Source organism: Triticum dicoccoides, chromosome 1B, assembly GCF_002162155.2.
Source record: "Triticum dicoccoides isolate Atlit2015 ecotype Zavitan chromosome 1B, WEW_v2.0, whole genome shotgun sequence".
Taxonomy (NCBI): domain Eukaryota; kingdom Viridiplantae; phylum Streptophyta; class Magnoliopsida; order Poales; family Poaceae; genus Triticum; species Triticum dicoccoides.
In genome coordinates this window covers 242507437-242522365 of record NC_041381.1, presented here as the reverse complement: position 1 = coordinate 242522365, position 14929 = coordinate 242507437, and positions in this window count along the sequence as shown.

Below are 14929 nucleotides of genomic sequence, written 5' to 3'. Positions count from 1 at the left end.
ATATCAGGATCTTTCCAACACAATGCGCTTGCCAAAGGATAAAATGTAAAAAGGAATGGTGAAGATCACCATGACTCTTGCATAAGGTATAAGACAAAAGGTAAAAGATAGGCCCTTCGCAGAGGGAAGCAGAGGTTGTCATGTGCTTTTATGGTTGGATGCACGAAATCTTAATGCAAAAGAATGTCACTTTATATTGCCACTCGTGATATGGACCTTTATTATGCAGTCCGTCGCTTTTATTACTTCCACATCACAAGATCGTATAAAGCTTATTTTCTCCACATTAATGTCATACAGATTTAGAGAGCAATTTTTATTGCATGCAACATGACAACTTACTTGAAGGATCTTACTCAATCCATAGGTAGGTATGGTGGACTCTCATGACAAAACTGGGTTTAAGGGTATTTGGAAGCACAAGTAGTATCTCTACTTGGTGCAAGGAATTTGGCTAACATGAGGGGGAAAGGCAAGCTCAACATGTTGGATGATCCATGAAAATATACTTTATTTCGAATATAAGAGAACATAACCCATTACGTTGTCTTCCTTGTCCAACATCAACTCTTTAGCATGTCATATTTTGATGAGTGCTCACAATCATAAAAGATGTCCAAGATAGTATATTTATATGTGAAAACCTCTCTTTCTTTATTACTTCCTATTAATTGCAACGATGACCAAAACTATGTTTGCCAACTCTCAACAACTTTTATTCATCATACTCTTTATATGTAAAGTCATTACTCCCCATAAGATCCATATGATCTCTTTTATTTCTATTTGTTATTTTTATTCCCTCTAGATCATAGCAAGATAGCAAAGCCCTTGACTCAACACTAATCTTTATTATATATAGCTCACGGACTTGATTACATAGAGGGATCATAAGTCAAAACTCAAAACTAAATCATACCAAAACTTTATTCTACTAGATCAAGATATTACTAAAAGGATCAAACTAAGAAAAACGGTAAAGATAGGAGTGTGATCGTGATACGATACTGGGGCACCTCCCCCAAGCTTGGCAGTTGCCAAGGGGAGTGCCCATACCCAAGTGATTATGTCCTCGGAGGTGGTGACGATGGAGTTGTTGATGATGTAGGCTTGTCGTCCGTCTTCCAAGGCATAGGCTTACCATCATAGAAGGATGATCGTGTCTCCGGGATCCTCAAATCTGCAGCCAAACTCATCCTCTTGAATCTATATTCATACTTACACTTTTGGTTTTGCAGGTCATAGATCTGGGCTTGGAGGTGCTCAATTTTCTCATGAAGCTTGAAGATGGTCTCCCCAATGTTTTTGGCATCCAGCTTGTGGTTGTTGGTGAACTCTGCGATCATCATCTGGTTGGCGTTGAGTCCATGTTCCACCATCTCTTGGCACTTGAAAACTTGTTGTTCCATTGCTTGGAGTCTTGTCTCCGCACTTCCGGTCCTCCTTGGTCCCTTAACATCACGGATGTGCAGTACCCCCTCACGCATCTCAATGGTTTAAGGGTGATGCATCACCTCCGCGAGGTAGGGGTTGATGACCTTCTCAAAAAACATGTCCTTGGGGGCACTTGAAGACGTCATGGTGATCTAGATCTGTCAGAAAAACAGCTCGAAACAAAGACAGAGGATATTTGTGTGATACGGTGGTCAAAACCTTCGGGAGATTATATAATGAACTTTTACCGACCAAAAGAAGTATCGTGCAAGAAAAAACGGAGTTCGGAGAGCACATGAGGTGCCCACAAGGAAGGGGGCGCGCCCAGGAGGGTAGTGCGCACCCTCGACCCTCGTGGACACCTCGTGTCCTTCCCGGACTACTTCTTATTTTCCTATTTTCCTAAATATTCCAAAACAGAGAAAAAATGCCATTAGAACTGTTTTGGAGTCGGCTTACTTACTATACCACATACCTATTCCTTTTCGGAGTCTGAAACGTTCTGGAAAGTGTCCCTTATGTATTCCTCCGGGGTCACGGTTTCAATAACATTAGTTTAAACATGTATGGGATTATCTGAGATATAATGTTTGATCCTTTGACCGTTCACCACCTTCGGATTTGTGCCTTCGAAGTTGTTGATTTTTATGGCACCGGAATGATAGACCTCCTCGATAACGTAAGGGCCTTCTCATTTAGAGAGAAGTTTTCCTACAAAAAATCTTAAACGAGAGTTTTATAGCAACACATAATCACCTACATTAAACTCACGCTTTTGTATCCTTTTGTCATGCCATCTTTTAACTTTTTCATTAAACAGCTTGGCATTCTCACAGGCTTGAGTTCTCCATTCATCAAGTGAGCTAATGTCAAATAACCTCTATTCATCGGCAAGTTTGAAATCGTAATTGAGCTCTTTAATGGCCCAATATGCCTTATGTTCTAGTTTGAGAGGTAAGTGACATGCTTTTCCATAAACCATTTTATATGGAGACATACCCATAGGATTTTTATATGCAGTTCTATAAGCCCATAATGCATCATCAAGTTTCTTGGACCAATTCTTTCTAGACCTATTAATAGTCTTTTGCAAAATTAATTTGAGCTCTCTATTACTCAGTTCTACTTGACCACTAGACTGTGTGTGATAAGGAGATGCAACTCTATGATTAACATCATACTTAGCAAGCATTTTACGAAAAGCACCATGAATAAAATGTGAACCATCATCAGTCATTAAGCATCTAGGGACTCCAAACCTCGGAAAAATAACTTCTTTAAGCATCTTAATAGAGGTGTTATGATCAGCACTATTAGTTGGAATAGCTTCTGCCCACTTAGTAACATAATCAACAACAACTAAAATATGTGTATACCCATTAGAGGAAGGAAATGGTCCCATATAATCAAAGCCCCAAACATCAAATGGTTCAATAACAAGAGAATAATTCATAGGCATTTCTTGACGTCTACTAATATTACCAATTCTTTGACATTCATCGCAAGACAAGACAAACTTACGGGCATCCTTGAAGACAGTAGGCCAATAAAAACCAGATTGCAATACCTTATGTGCAGTTCTATGTCCAGCGTGGTGTCCTCCATATGCCTCGGAGTGACACTTGTGTAGGATCTGTTCCTGTTCATACTCAGGCACACAACGTCTAATAACACCATCTACTCCTTTATAAAGGTGTGGGTCATCCCAGAAGTAATGTCTTAAATCATAGAAAACTTTTTCTTTTGCTGGTATGTGAAACTAGGTGGTATAAATTTAGCAACAATGTAATTAGCATAATCAATATACCATGGAGCTATACGAGAAGCATTTATGACAGCTAAATGTTCATCAGGAAAGCTATCATCAATAGGTAGTGGGTCATCAAGAACATTCTCTAACCTAGACAAGTTGTCTGCAATGGGGTTCTCAGCTCCCTTTCTATCAATAATATGCAAATCAAATTCTTGTAGCAAGAGAACCCATCTAATAAGTCTAGGTTTAGCATCTTTCTTTTCCATAAGATATTTAATAGCAGCATGATCAGTGTGAACAGTTACTTTAGAGTCAACAATATAAGGTCTAAACTTATCAGAAGCAAATACAACTGCTAAAAATTCTTTTTCAGTAGTAGCATAATTTCTCTGGGCACTGTCTAGAGTTTTACTAGCATATTGAATAACATTGAGTTTCTTATAAAATCTTTGTCCTAGAACAGCACCTACAACATAATTACTAGCGGCACACATAATTTCAAAGAGTAAATTCCAATCAGGTGGCTGAACAATAGGTGTAGAAATCAAAGCCTTCTTAAGTATTTCAAATGCTTCTACACAATCATCATCGAAGACAAAAGGAATATCTTTTTGTAGTAGATTAGTCAGAGGCCTAGAAATTTTAGAGAAGTCCTTAATGAACCTCCTATAAAAACTAGCATGACCAAGGAAACTTCTTATACCTTTAATGACCTTGGGACACGACATCTTTTCAATAGCATCAACTTTAGCTTTATCAACTTCAATACCTCTTTCAGAAATCTTATACCCTAAGACAATGCCTTCATTAACCATAAAGTGGCACTTCTCCCAATTCAAGACAAGACTAGTATCTTCACATATCTGCAAAACTCGTTCAAGGTTGCTCAAGCAATCATCAAAAGAGGATCCATAAATGGAAAAATCATCCATGAAAACCTCAACAATCTTTTCACAAAAGTCAAAGAATATAGCCTTCATGCATCTTTGAAAGGTAGCAGGTGCATTACATAAACCAAAAGGCATACGTCTATAAGCAAAAGTACCGAAAGGGAAAGTAAAAGTGGTCTTTTCTTGATCCTCTGCTGGCACAGGTATTTGAGAGAAACCAGAGTAACCATCTAGAAAGCAAAAATGTGTATGTTTGGATAATCTTTCTAGCATTTTATCAATAAAAGGTAAAGGGTAATGATCCTTTTTAGTAGCTTTATTTAATTTGCGGAAATCAATTACCATCCTATAACCTATAACAATTCTTTGCAGGATAATTCATCTTTATCATTAGGAACGACAGTAATACCTCCCTTCTTAGGGGCACAATTGACAGGACTTACCCACTGACTATCAGCAACGGGATAAATTATTCTTGCCTATAGGAGCTTTAGTATTTCCTTTCTTACCACTTCTTTCATCTTAGGATTCAACCGTCATTGGTGATCAATAACTAGTTTGGCGTCTTTCTCCAATTTTATTTTGTGTTGGCATAGAGTGGGACTAATTCCCTTAAGATCATCTAGAGTATATCCAATAGAAGCACAGTGCTTCTTCAGAGTTTTCAATAATCTCTCCTCTTCCTGCTCTGAAAGGTTAGCACTAATAATAACATGACATATATTCTTTTCATCCAGATAAGCATATTTAAGAGTATTAGGTAATGGTTTAAGCTCAAACACGGGATCACCCTTGGGTGGTGGATGATCCCCTAGAATTTCAACAGACAAGTTATGTTTCAAAATAGGTCCCTGTTTAAAGAATGCTTCATCTATTTCCCTTCTTTCATTCATAAACATATCATGTTCATGGTCTAGCAAATATTGTTCTAAAGGATCATTAGGAGGCACAACAATAGAAGCAAGACCAATACTTTCATCCTTACTAGGCAATTCTTTATCATGGGGTTGTCTACGAAATTTAGCAAAATTAAACTCATGAGACATATCCCTAAGCCAATAGTAACATCATCCTTTTTGCAGTCTATCCTAGCATTAACAGTATTCAAGAAGGGTCTACCAAATATAATGGGACAAAAGTCATCTTGTGGGGAACCAAGAACAAGAAAATCAGCCGGATATTTAACTTTCCCACACAAGACTTCAACATCTCTAACAATCCCAACTGGTGAAATAGTATCTCTATTGGCAAGCTTAATTGTAACATCAATTTCTTCTATCTCAGCGGGTGCAATATCATGCATAATTTATTTGTATAAGGAATGAGGTAATGCACTAGCACTAGCACCCATATCACATAAGCCATGATAACAATGATCTTCTATTTTAATAGAAATAACAGACATGCCTACAACAGGTCTATGCTTATTCTTAGTATCAGGTCTAGCAATTCTAGCAGCTCCATCACATAAGTAAATAACATGCCCATCAATATTATCAGCCAAGAGATCTTTAACCATAGCAATACTAGGTTCAACTTTAATTTGCTTAGGTGGTGTAGGTGTTTTAGTATTACTCTTACGAACCACAGTTGAAGCTTTAGCATGCTCCTTTATCCTAACAGGGAAAGATGGTTTCTCAATATAGGTAGTAGGAACAATAGGATCATTATAAGTGATAGTCTTTTCTTCAACTTTAATAGGTGCAACTACTTTTACTTTAGTGGGAGGATTATATTTAAACCACTTCTCCTTAGGGAGGTCAACATGAGTAGCAAATGATTCACAGAAAGAAGCTACTATCTCAGAGTCAATTCCATATTTAGTGCTAAATTCATGAAAAGCATCGGTATCCATAAAGATTTAACACAATCAAAGTTAGGTGTCATACCTGACTCTTACCTTCTTCGAGATCCCAATCTTCAGATTTGTGTTTAATTCTTTCCAATAAATCCCATTTGAATTCAATAGTTTTCATCATAAAAGAACAAGCACAAGAAGTATCGAGCATGGAGCAATTGTTGAGAGAAAGCCGAGCATAAATTTTTTGAATAATCATTTCTCTTGAGAGCTCATGATTGGGGCATGAATATAACATTGACTTAAGCCTCCCCCAAGCTTGAGCGATGCTTTCTCCTTCGCGAGGCCAAAAATTATATATATAATTACGATCACGATGAACAAGATGCATAGGATAAAACTTCTGATGAAATTCCAATTTCAATCATTTGTAGTTCCATGATCCCATATCATCACATAGCCTAAACCATGTCAATGCATCTCCCTTCAAAGATAAAGGGAAGACCTTCTTCTTTACAACATCATCGGGCATACCTGCAAGCTTAAATAATCCACAAACTTCATCCACAGAGATTAGGTGTAAATTGGGATGCAATGTTCCATCTCCTGTAAAAGGATTAGCTAGCAGTTTCTCTATCATACCTGAAGGAATTTCAAAGTAAACATTTTCAGTAGGTTCAGTAGGTTGAGGAGCAACTCTTTGCTCTACTGGTCGGGGTAAAGATACCCCGAACAAGCCCCTCAAAGGATTATGTTCCATAGTAACAAGTGACAGTAAATTCCAGCATACTATATAAATCTTTCCTTACCAAGTTCCACTTACCAAAGGCGCTTCACTCCCAGGCAACGGCGCCAGAAAAGAGTATTGATGACCCACAAGTGTAGGGTATTTATCGTAGTCCTTTCGATAAGTAAGAGTGTCGAACCCAACGAGGAGCAGAAGGAAATGACAAGCGGTTTTCAGTAAGGTATTCTCTGCAAGCACTGAAATTATCGGTAACAGATAGTTTTGTGATAAGCTAATTTGTAACGAGCAACAATCAATGAAAGTAAATAAAGTGCAGCAAGATGGCCCAATCCTTTTTGTAGAAAAGGACAAGCCTGGACAAATTCTTATATGGAGAAAAGCGCCCCCGAGGACACATGTGAATTATAATCAAGCTAGTTTTCATCACGCTCATATGATTCGCGTTCGTTACCTTGATAATTTGATATGTGGGTGGACCGGTGCTTGGGTACTGCCCTTTCTTGGACAAGCATCCGACTTATGATTAACTCCTATTGCAAGCATCCACAACTACAAAAGAAGTATTAAGGTAAACCGAACCATAGCATGAAACATATGGATCCAAATCAGCCCCTTACGAAGCAACACATAAACTAGGGTTTAAGCTTCTATCACTCTAGCAACCCATCATCTACTTATTACTTCCCAATGCCTTCCTCTAGGCCCAAATAATGGTGAAGTGTCATGTAGTCGACATTCAGATAACACCACTAGAGGAGAGACAACATACATCTCATCAATGCATCGAACGAATACCAAATTCACATGACTACTTATAGCAAGACTTCTCCCATGTCCTCAGGAACAAACGTAACTACTCACAAAGCATATTAATGTTCATAATCACAGGGGTATTAATATGCATTAAGGATCTGAACATATGATCTTCCACCAAATAAACCAACTAGCATCAACTACAAGGAGTAATCGACACTACTAGCAACCCACATGTACCAATCTGAGGTTTTGGGACAAAGATTGGATACAATAGATGAACTAGGGTTTGAGAGGAGATGGTGCTGGTGAAGATGTTGATAGAGGTTGACCCCCTCCCGATGAGAGGATCGAAGGTGATGACGATGGTGATGATTTCGCACTCCCGGAGGGAAGTTTCCCCGGCAGAACAGCTCTACCGGAGCCCTAGATTGGTTCCGTCAAGGTTCCGCCTCGTGGCGGCGGTGTTTCGTCCCAATAGCTTGCTTATGATTTTTTATAGGGTAAAAGACTTCATAGCATAAGATGGTCACTGGAAGGCTGCCAGGGGGCCCACGAGGTAGGGGGCGCACCCAGGGGGGTAGGGCGCGCCCCCCACCCTCGTGGACGGTGGGTGACCCCCCTCTGGTATTTCTTCCACTCAATATTTTTTATTAAATCCAAAAATGACTTTCGTGGAGTTTCAAGACTTTTAGAGTTGTGCAGAATAGGTCTCTAATATTTGCTCCTTTTCCAGCCCAGAATCCCAGCTGTCGGCATTCTCCCTCTTCATGTAAACCTTGTAAAATAAGAGAGAATATGCATAAGTATTGTGATATAACGTGTAATAACAGCCCATAATGCAATAAATATCGATATAAAAGCATGATGCAAAATGGACATATCATTAGGTAACCCACCGATCTCTATCACGGCCCTGGCCTGATTGCCTAAATGGCACCTGCGAAACATCCTCATGCGTCCAAATCCCCCCCGCCAGGAGCTAATGGCGGTCCATGGCGCGATGGCCGCTGTGCGTGTTGAGCCGGAGGAACACCTCGCCTCCACCGCCACTGCCGACATGGTGCAGGCTCTGGCCCAGATGAAGTCCCCCAGCAACTATCCCCCAGGACTTAACATGAATGATCTAACCAGCTAAATCTTACCAATACCACTTGCAATGGCTATGATTTGTACGGTTGATGTATTAAGCATGATCATGCCTTGTTTATTTCAGTACTGCATGCACACCGTGCGATGTACAAATGTTACCATATCCAGCTCAATTTCACCAATACCAGCAACAAACTTACAATACATGACTCAGGATATCACTAGAGATGCTGCCCATTTGCTATTTTTTGTGGATGCTAACCCTGTTGTACTTAACATGCATGTCCATGTACTTACGCAGGGTTGATACGTCTCCAACGTATCTATAATTTTTGATTGTTCCATGCTATTATATTATCTATTTTGGATGTTTAATGGGCTTTACTATATACTTTTATATTATTTTTGGGACTAACCGAACCGGAGGCCCAGCCCAAAATGTTTTTTTCCTATTTCAGTGTTTCGTAGAAAAGGAATATCAAACGGTGGCCAAACGGAATGAAACCTTCGGGAGAGTTATTTTTGGAACAAACGCAATCCAGGAGACTTGGAGTGGACGTTAAGGAACAAACGAGGCGGCCACGAGGTAGGAGGGCGCGCCCAGGGGGGCAGGCGCGCCCCCTCCCTCGTGGGCCCCTCGTGGCTCCCCTGACCGTCTTGCTTCGCCTATATATACCCATATACCCTGAAAATATCCAGTAGCACCACGAAACAATATTTCCACTGCCGCAACCTTCTGTACCCATGAGATCCCATCTTGGGGCCTTTTCCGGTGCTCCGCCGGAGGGGGAATCGATCATGGTGGGCTTCTACATCAACACCATAGCCTCTCCAATGAATTGTGAGTAGTTTACCACAGAACTTCGGGTCCATAGTTATTAGCTAGATGGCTTCTTCTCTCTCTTTGTATCTCAATACAAAGTTCTCCTCGATCTTCTTGGAGATCTATTCGATGTAATTCGTTTTGCGGTGTGTTTGTCGAGATCCTATGAATTGTGGGTTTACGATCAAGATTATCTATGAACAATATTTGAATCTCCTCTGAATTCTTTTATGTATGATTGGTTATCTTTGCAAGTCTCTTCGAATTATCAGTTTGGTTTGGCCTACTTGATTGATCTTTATTGCAACGGGAGAAGTGCTTAGCTTTGTGTTCAATCTTGCGGTGTCCTTTCCAAGTGACAACAGGGGTAGCAAGGCACGTATTGTATTGTTTCCATCAAGGATAAAAAGATGGGGTTTATATCATATTGCTTGAGTTTATCCCTCTACATCATGTCATCTTGCCTAATGCGTTACTCTGTTCTTATGAACTTAATACTCTAGATGCATGCTGGATAGCGGTCGATGTGTGGAGTAACAGTAGTAGATGCAGAATCGTTTCAATCTACTTGTAGCGGACGTGATGCCTATGTACATGATCATGCCTAGATATTCTCATAACTATGCACTTTTCTATCAATTGCTCGACTGTAATTTGTTCACCCACCGTAATACATGATCATGCCTATCATGCCTAGATATTCTCATAACTGTCTATTTTCTATCATATAAGTTTCTGATCTATTTTATTTTGCAATCTTTACTTTCCATTCTATATCATAAAAATACCAAAAATATTTATATTATTATTATCTCTATCAGATCTCACTTTTGCAAGTGGCTATGAAGGGATTGACAACCCATTTATCGCGTTGGTTGCAAGGTTCTTATTTGTTTGTGTAGGTACGAGGGATTTGCGTGTAGCCTCCTACTAGATTGATACCTTGGTTCTCAAAACTAAGGGAAATACTTACACTACTTTGCTGCATCACCCTTTCCTCTTCAAGGGAAAACCAACGCAGTGCTCAAGAGGTAGCAAGATGGATTTTTGGCGCCGTTGCCGTGGATGTCTACGCACAAGTCAAGACATAACAAGTACCCAACGCAAACTCTTATCCCTCGCATTACATTATTTGCCATTTGCCTCTCGTTTTCCTCTCCCCCACTTCACCTTTGCCATTTTATTCGCCCTCTCTTTCCCATTCACCTCTTTTTCGCTTGCTTCTTGTGTGCCTGTTTGCCCTGATGGCTGTCGGTGTCAAAACCGATGGATCTCGGGTAGGGGGTCCCGATCTGTGCGTCTAGGCTGATGGTAACCGGAAGCAAGGGACACAATGTTTACCCAGGTTCGGGCCCTCTCGATGGAGATAAAACCCTACTTCCTGCTTGATTAATATTGAAGATATGAGTAGTACAAGAGTAGATCTACCACGAGATCGTAGAGGCTAAACCCTAGAAGCTAGCCTATGATGGTATGATTATAATTGTTATCGACCTTCTAAGGACCAACCTCTCCGGTTTATATAGACAACGGAGAGGGCTAGGGTTTACATGGAGTCGTTTACAAGGAAGGAAACAGAATATACGGATCACCAATCTTGCCTTCCACGCAAAGGAGAGTCCCATCCGGACACAGGCCGAAGTCTTGAGTCTTGTATCTTCACGCTTCAATAGTCCGGACGATGTATATAGTTCGGCTGTCCGGATACCCCCTAATCCAGGACTCCCTCAGTAGCCCCTAAACCAGGCTTCAATGGTGATGAGTCCAGCGCGTAGTCTTGTCTTCGGCATTGCAAGGCGGCTTCCTTCTCCGAATACTCCAAAGTAATTATCGAACACTCAAACCGTGTCCGGATCTGCAAGATGATCTTCACATACCATTGTAGGGAACATAGCATAAATTTGATCCGTTGGCAATCTTCGTACGTCGTGCCCTTGCATCATGGCCTGGTCCAACGCGAACCGGTGTTTCTTGCCCCACCTTGACTCGTGTTGCGAGGCGGTTTTACTGGCACATCCTGCCAAAGCAGAGATCGTGTTCCTCTTATTACAGGATTTTCCATTAATATGGGCGTGCGTGACCCCACGACGACCGTTGGTATGACTCCGCGTGCCATCAGGTAAACCTCAAGTGGTCACCCTAAGGACTCTTGATATTCACCCCTTTTATAAAAGGGGCCGAGGCCTATGCCTCTTTTCCACCTTCCTCGCGCCTTCTCGCACCTCGAGTTCTAACACCCAAGATCTAAGCTCCAACACCCCAGATCCTCCAATATGTCCGGATCCAACCCTCAAGGCGGGTGGGTGGCCTCCTCGATTCAAAAGGAAGACATTGCGAAGCTTAGGGAGGTCGGATATCTGACCGCCGACATCCAGCACAGGCTTCCGGCTCCAGGGCAGGTCATCCCTACACCGGAGCCCAATGAGTGCGTCGTGTTTGTTCCTCACTTCCTCCGTGGCTTGGTCCTCACCCTCGATCCTTTTGTGAGGGGGCTCATGTTTTATTATGGGTTGGATTTTCATGATCTAGCTCTAGATGCTATCCTCCATATCTCATCATTCATCATTGTATGCGAGGCCTTTCTCCACGTCACACCACACTTCGGCTTATGGCTCAAGACCTTTAATGTGAAGCCGAAGATGATCGAGGGGCAACATGTGGAGTGCGGAGGTGCCGTAATAAGCAGGAACGCTGATGCCCCATGGCCAGAGGGTTCTTTCCCAGAAGTATCCGATGTATGGCAAAGGAGGTGGTTTTACGTCACAGCTCCCAGAGGCACAAAGTGGGTGGCCGCCCCCGAGTTCCGCTCGGGCCCTCCGTCACAACTAGCGTCTTGGACTGACGTAGGACGGAATTGGGGGCCTGCTGGCAATGTACCAGTGCTGCAGAGCCACATCCGAGAGCTTCTTGATAGGGACATTAACCTTGTCAGCATAATGCAAGTGATGTTAATCTGACAGATGTTGCCGTGCCAACGCCGGCCTCTCCGGATGTGGGAGTTTAACCCAGAGGGTCCGCAGACTGTTAAGCACTTCTTCGGCTTGAAGCTCGAAGGGATGTGCAAATTATTCTTTGGACTGAAAGTAGAGTGTCCAGACACCACCGAGGATGCGGGCCTAAGCTGCAATTGCCTAGATACCCAAGTAAGTAACCTTGATACCAGACACCTTATTTTGTATTTGTCATAATTGTTTATTCTGAAAATCATTCGTGGCCAGGAATGGCTCAGCAAGGCGGAGAGAATCAGGTGTCCGGCGCCACTTCCCGAAGGCTCGCCTGGTCCTACCATGGCCAAGATGCTTGACCGGGTACTCAGCAGAATGCCCTCGGGGAAAGACAAGGGGAAGACCAAAGAAACCGAACTCCACATGCTATGCATCCGAACCGGGGGAATTGTTACCTCCCCTAAGGAGGATAGTCGGGAAGGGGAGGCTAAGGCCTCCTCCCCACACGAGAAGAAGAGGGCTGCCTCCGAAGACTTGGCGACGAAGATGCCCAAACCAGGGAAAAAGATATCCCCAGGGGGTGCTGCCCCGATGGGCACCCTCACCGCGTCATGCCCGCCAACGGGCCAGCCCTCCACTGAGCAGTAAGTCAATCGTTAATTCGAAGGTGCTGTGTTTCTCCTAGATCAATAACCAGGATTCGTCTTTTGCAGTCCGCCTAGCAGCTCTTCTCAACAGAGTTCGTCTTCAGGGGATCTTCCTCTGGAGATGATGGAGAGCGAGACCCCACCCACCTCTCCGACCCATGAAGCGGGCGACACCGAGGTGTCATCATGGAGGAGTCCGGATCTACCGAAGCCGGAAGCCAATGCGTCAGCCGCCCTGAGCCCGGAGCGTTTGGCTCCCACGAGGGGCGATGGGAAGGGTCTGGCACAGTTTAATGTCCGGCCGGACGTACTGACAGGCCTACTGGAGCGAGCTGCACTCTCGGAGGAGCACCGCTCATTAATGAGCGTGGTGCTCAAGAAGATTTCATCCGCTACGAGTGGTTTGAATGAAGCATTTACAAGCCTACTCATAGGCTTTGAGGTATGTAGTGAAGAATACATTATTTTTTGGTTGTGAGGCACGCGCTAGGTGTGCTCCATATAGATAGTAGCCCCTGAGACTCTGGTTGCCCTCCCTAGGCGGCAAACGGGGGATCATAAATCAATGATTGCACTGTAAATAGGTGCAGGTACTTGTGGGTCCAGTCGCCGACCAGTCCGTTGAAGTTGCCGAACTAACAAGGTAGATTGGATCGATTGATGCCGATATCACGCTGGTGAACGAACGGCTGGACAAATCACAAGGTATGTGCTCTGCCTTCCTTTGTATAGGAAAATATGAAGGCAGCATCATATTAATGTAATATGTTTGGACTGCAGATGGTGGTGCTGCCGTGGAGGCCCTGAGGGTGGAACTTGCCGAGGCCAAGGAGCAAGCTCGGGTTAGCAATGCGGCTGCCCTAAAAGCGGCCGAAGAGTTGAGAGCCGAACAGGTTGCTCATCGCCGAAGCAAGGAAAAGATAGCCGAAATGGCTTTGGAGTTAAAAAATGCTGCTGACCGGTATGAGCTCCTTAAAAAGGAGCATAAGGATAGTTCGGCTGATCTGAACAAGGCACTTAATGCCACCAAGGAAATACGGACCGAGCTCAGGGGTGCGCGGGAGGAGCTTCAACAGGCCGGTAAAATCGCGGCTGGGGGCTCCTACTTGCTGCGGACGAAGTTTTTCGATCCGAAGTACGCTCCCCTGGATGGACACTAGAGTCCTGCGGACGCGTATGCGGATTTGGCGAAGAGTACATCTGACGCTGCCAAGTTCTTCGATGATTAGGGTGATTAGGAAGTGGAGAACCTTTTCTGGTCGCAATTCAATGCTCCCACTCGCCCGCTGCCGTTAAGTGACAAGATGGCTGCTGTAGCAGAGCTTCACAGGCTGTCCGGGCTTGCAATGTGGTCTGTAATAGACCATCTTTGGCTGATGAGGCCTAAGACGGACAATTATTTTGGTTTGGTGCAACAATTCCTTGGGGTCGTGCCTCAGATCGATGCCAAGAGGAGGTCGGCGTGTATAGAGGATGCACAGATGGCTCTTGCCCGCATTAAATCCTATTGGACGGATATGGATGCCACCATTATAGCGACCCAGGATCCGGTGGGGGGCCAATATCCGGCCGAGCACTACTTGGCGCAGGTCACAGAAGGTGCCTGCCTAATAGACGCGCAGTGCTCAAAGAATGTCTTGTTCGAGTGATGAATCGAATCATTGTAAAAACAATGTTTATTTTGATTATGAGGCTATATTTATACTGTTTACCTGAAAATTTGATTATGTCCCCTGTGCGGCCGTTTATATATATATGTATATATATATATATATATATATATATATATAGGGTGGGTCTATTATGATAACACCCCTTAAGACCTTATTCTGCACACCAAAAAAGCTTATTTTGCTAACACTTGTGTACTACTCGATTCATTTGACTCGGGCCGCACAGAAACACCAGAAAAACTGCCTCCACCCACTCCCTAAACCTCCTTCCTCCAGCCGGGGCACCGCCCCACCTCGCTCCACCGTGCCGCACCACCCCCATCCTCCCCAGTGGCGCCGCCATCCCACCCTCCCCACCGTCTCCGGCGTGGCG